Below are 5,035 nucleotides of genomic sequence, written 5' to 3' on the forward strand. Positions count from 1 at the left end.
GGTGGAGGGATGGGGCGCATAGGGGGCTGCGGGGGGGCTCAGCCGGGCAAGAGAAGCGGGCGGAGAGAGCCTGAACTGCCGTTCAATTAATTCCCTGTTCGGAAAAAGAATATTCTTCCATTCCCCCTTGCTTTTTTTTTTTTTCCTTTATGTGTGTTTTATTATTATTATTATTATTATTATTATTAATTACATTCTGATTGAAAAAAAATGGGCACACCTTTTGGAATCCCCACGCTCCAGCAATGTCCCGCAACTCCGCTCCGTCCAACGGGGGCGAAATTCTCGGAGCGGTGGAAAAAGGCTTTTTTTTTCCTCGTGTTAACTCCGTTGAATGGACGTGCGGAGTTCCCCTCCGACGGTACCTTTAGAAGAATATTCAGGTGTTGCGTAAAAGATCGTCCCTAAGAGCGTTTTCTGTTATTTCGTCCTTATTCCTTAACTTTTGCCAACCTCGCTGTAAGCGAACACAAACGCCGAGACACGAATTGAACAACAAAAAAAAAAAATAGCAAATACAGTGCGGGTAGCGAGGACCGAGAGCCGTTTGCTTATTTCCTAACAGTCTTAAAATACGTAATTTCTGCCTTCCAACCCAAGGGATGCGTTCCTTGTGCCTCTGAGCTAAAACCTGGCTTCCAAATAATTGCCAAGAGCTGCTTCGCTTGGAGAACGTCCCCAAAATCCTTCTGGTGACTGAAATACGGGCCGCGTCCTGGAGATCCCGAGCCGGAGCTGTGGCACCGTTCCCCGGACGCGGTTTAGCCGAACGAATCCCTGAGCGGGGCAGAGATTTCCCCTCGACAGCCGCCGCTGAACGGCTCCGAGCTTCTCCTTTACTATCGGTTTTATTGTTCGAGCAGATTTCATTGTGAAATCGTGTATTTCCCGGGCTCTGTCCTCCTTACTGGTGGAAAGAAGAGCGCGTTCCTCGGAGAAAATCACTGCGGGTTGAACGGTGCGTTATTTCCCACCCCCGTCCCGAGCAGCCCGCATAGATGCTGCTTTTAAATAACAAAAGGGGAGGAGAAAACATTCTCTAGTAAAGCCGAATTCCTTCGTTAGACCGCCTCCTAAACGTGCTAATAAAACTAATTCGTTTTATTTGCCCTGAACTTTTATATCTTGCCCCGTGCGCTGATTAGCGCAGCCCTCTGGAAGGCGGAGGTGTTCTCCTATCTCTCGCTCAGATGTGCCCGTTAAGATACGGCCGTTCCCACAATGAAACTGGAAAGAAAATTGTCCCCGTTCCTCATCGCGGGGCAGCGCAGAGCCTTTGTGGGAGGTAAAAATAAGAAAAAGGGAAACAAAGAATGGGAGGGAAAGAAAAGAAAATAGGAGAGAGGGTGCTGAATGCACACAAAGGTGAATTGTTTCTCCGATTTTGCTTTTTAAGGCAGGAAACGTATGGCTCTGCAGAGATTCACGGCTGTTCTGAGAACATTAAAGCGCGTTCAGCCCTTCAGGAAATGTTCTGTTTAGGGGAAATGCGTTCCCCCCATCCAAATGCTGCAGCAATTAAGAGGTTGCTCGCCCGAAACAAGGTGAGGGAAACCCACAAGGAAACGTAGCATCGGTGGTACCAAATGCGGCCCCTTTTTCTGCAGAAGAACGATCTTAATAAAATGCCAACGGAGTGCCCGGTCCTTAGATTACCCTGCACCAGAGGCATCTTTTTAGTCCACAAACCAAACATATTTTGGACCTAAAGATGCACAGAGTAACATGAGCAGGCTGCCTTGCAAGCGCCGGTGCCCCTTCCTCCATCAATTAATAAGAAAAGCATGTTCCCTCTGCTCGGAGAGGGAACTGTGGGACTACATGGCACTTTCCCACTTTCTTCCCCCTCCCTACCGAGAGAAGCAGCCTCCGCACCCCGACCTGTCCATCCTCTGGCGGTGGCATTGCTGATCCCATTCTGCTCAGGCTGCGGACAACCAGGACTAAACTCGAGCGGCTGCTGACAGCGGTTTTGCTCAGAGCGTGGCTCGGTGCTCGTGGTTTGAGGGATGCGGAAAGGGCCACGGAACAGAGCCAGAGCGGGGCTGTGCCCAACGGCACTTGGGAAAAAACGGAGTTATCCCAGGAGATGGTTTAATTTTCGGGACAGGAGGGCCGAAGAGAACCCCCCACACACACCCCGTTTGCTTCCAGCTGCAGAAACCCGAATAGGAAAACCCTTTCTCCTCCCGTCATTCGCCGCGTTTTAAGAAAGCCTTGGGGTATCATTTGTATCTGTCAGAAAACATTAAGCCTTCAACTTTTTCATCCCGACTTTTTGGAAGCGCTGCCGTTGGCCGCCTGCGCCTGGGGCAGCCCCGGGCCGGTGGGGGTCCAAGTGCAGAGGGGCTTCGGGAGGCACCGGGATGCGCCGGCTGTCACGGGCCGAATGCCACCAAAACATTCCGTTTCCCCCTCTCTAGGAAAAAAAAAATAATCAGTTTCCCCCGAAAATTGTGCTTTCCCCACTGGGTTTGAATAGCGGTGGGGCAGGGCCGGCCGGGTCGAGATGAGCGCGGTGCTCTGCGGGCAAATCTCGCGGAGTAACGGGGGGCTCCGGGAGGCCGGGGGTGGCAGGGGAGGCCGGGGGAACCCTGAGCGCCCGCGGAGCCGGAGATTGGCCGTGCCGACGGGGGCTGCAGATCCAAAAGGGACTGATTTCGTTTTGCTCAACTTCTTAGGAAAATCGCTCTCCTGGCTGCGTAGAGGAGGACGGGCCGGCTAGGAGCCAGCGTAATTTTCCACCTTCCTATCCTGAGCGATTTAACATGCTTTCTCGGCTGGGATTCTTCCCCTTCTCCGCTTCCCTCTGCCCGCTCGTGGGCACCCGAGGGGGACCCGGTTCGGACGGGGTGGCGGCAGAGCTGTCCGTGTTGGGGCTCGTTTCGTGTTCGCCACCGTTTTTAGGGGATTGCTCGGTTTCCCCTTAAAGCCATGCTGGCGGGGCGTTCACAGCCCCAACAAGATGGTGCTGAGCTTTTCCTTGTCTGGGGCGTACACTCGGGTCTCTACATGGCTCTGTTAAGGTGATGCTGCTTGGATAGGACCCACGGGACCACCACCCCCGTTACTCCACGACAGCGAACTCCGTCTCACCGGAGCGGTCCGAGCTCCATGGGGCACCGCGCAATCCGCGCATACTGTGTGTATCTTCCTGCCTGCTTACTCCCAACCCGCGTGGATCCGGAACCACGCAGCAAAGGATTGACAATGGCCGGAGGCTGATAATCGCTTATCTACTCATGCGGGGGGCATTTTCACCGTCAGGGAGTTTTAAAAATGCCCCTGTCACAGCGCGGCCGGCTATGCGCACATAAGAGCTGTGAGTTTCCAGCGGTTGTCACCTCCCTGCCGATGTCTCCTGCTTCAGCCAGTGGCGGTGGCCCTTCACCACCCCCCGCACCTTCAGCCGGGCGCTTTTGGGAGGGTTTTATTATAGATATTGTTTTCCTGCAGCCAACTCCCTTCTACGGGGCTCAGGGAAGGGTCGCCAGGAGAAGGTTGGCTGGTTTGCCCTGGCTTTGCTTGGGCTTGTTTTGACTGACTTTGCTTTGGATGAGTTTGGCTGACTCGTGTTTAGATTGGACTGGTTTAGTTTGGTTTGGTTTGGCTTGGTTTGGTTTGATTTGGTTTGGTTTGGTTTGGTTTGGTTTGGTTTGGTTTGGTTTGGTTTGGTTTGGTTTGGTTTGGTTTGGTTTGTCTTGGTTGAATTCAATTGAGTTGGTTTGGGTTGACTGGGCTTGGGTTGGGTTGGGTTGGGTTGAGTTGGACTTGGTTGAGGAATGTCTCCCTTATCCCTTGCCTCACTGCTGCTATTTTTATTGTTATGCATTTGTTTGTTTGTTTGTTTGTTTGTTTTGGGAGGGCTTCCCTCTCCTCTCGGGCAGAGGTGCACTTGGGAGAAGACGCTTTCATTTTCGTAACGATTCCCAATAATTTATAGACTGAATCTGAGTCCATACAATGCTAATAAATCTGAAGAGGAAAAGCTGGCGGAGACTTCTTAACTTCGCTGCCTGATATACGGCCCAGGTGGTTTTGTGTTGGCTACAAAAGCGGCCGCCAGCCGGGGGTGGGAGCTCCTTTCCAAAAGTAGGAAAGCTCCTGCAGGGTCTCTGGCGCAGGACTTGTCCTGGGATGATGGGGAGGGACTGTGGGCCCCTTCGAGACCACTGGGTGATTCTCTAGTTCGGTCGCTCCTCGTTCTCTTAACGGAGTTACAACCGGCGTGGCCAACTCAAGTTTATTCATAAGAGCCGCGGCTCGTTCTTGCATTATTTATGGCAGAAGGAAAGGAGCGGTGTATTTGCAGCCCTGCAGCCCTCGGCCGGGGGAGTCCCGGCTGCGTGGGCCCCGGGTCCGGCTCGGGCGGGCACTGCGAGGAATTTTCCCAAGCAAAACCACCACGGCCCCCAGCCCCAGTCCTCCTCGGCCCTTCCCACGCCCACGAGGGTCACGGCTCCCTCAGGGGGTGTCCCCGCAGGGATGGATGGGAGGCTGCCCCGTGGCTGCGGCCTCGCTTCCCTTCCTCCAGCATCAAAAGATGCAAGGTGTGACGTCAGGGAAACGGGGCGTGACGTCACGCAGGGGTGACCGTGACGTAGCACCTAGAGGAGAGGGATGCAGACAAGGGATGTTCCCGGCACCCAAAACGGAGCGGGCCTGGGTGGGGAAAAAGAAAAATGCAAATGTGGGGAGGACCGGTTTGTCCCGACAATATGTTGACCCGGGTAGAACGGGAGGAGACGGCTCTGTGTGACAGGAGCCCTCGCAGCTCCTAAAGAGCAGAGCAAGAGAGTGCCCTGAGACCCACGTACGACATACATAAGGTGTATGTAAGACATACATAAGGCGTATATAAGACATACAGAAGGCATATATAAGACATAAAATACGCGTATCTCCCTGTTTGATACTCTGGATCCGTGTACAGGTGTGCAGTAAACGCCTGATCATGGCCCGGGCACGGACATGCACGGAGAGAAGGGCAGGATGCCGGGCAGGGCACGGAGCCCTTCTCCACCCCCCAACCCCC

The 5,035-nt window shown here is 53.7% G+C and overlaps 1 long non-coding RNA gene across 1 annotated transcript; it reads left to right on the forward strand.

The window, feature by feature from the left end:
• The first annotated feature begins 647 nt into the window (after positions 1-647).
• On the forward strand, positions 648-3,628 carry LOC104913327. The gene is made up of 3 exons (XR_004161458.1): positions 648-1,285; positions 1,397-1,544; positions 2,682-3,628. It is a non-coding gene; the product is annotated as an uncharacterized LOC104913327 (long non-coding RNA).
• Positions 3,629-5,035: the final 1,407 nt, after the last annotated feature.

Source organism: Meleagris gallopavo, chromosome 15 (genome assembly GCF_000146605.3).
Source record: "Meleagris gallopavo isolate NT-WF06-2002-E0010 breed Aviagen turkey brand Nicholas breeding stock chromosome 15, Turkey_5.1, whole genome shotgun sequence".
Taxonomy (NCBI): domain Eukaryota; kingdom Metazoa; phylum Chordata; class Aves; order Galliformes; family Phasianidae; genus Meleagris; species Meleagris gallopavo.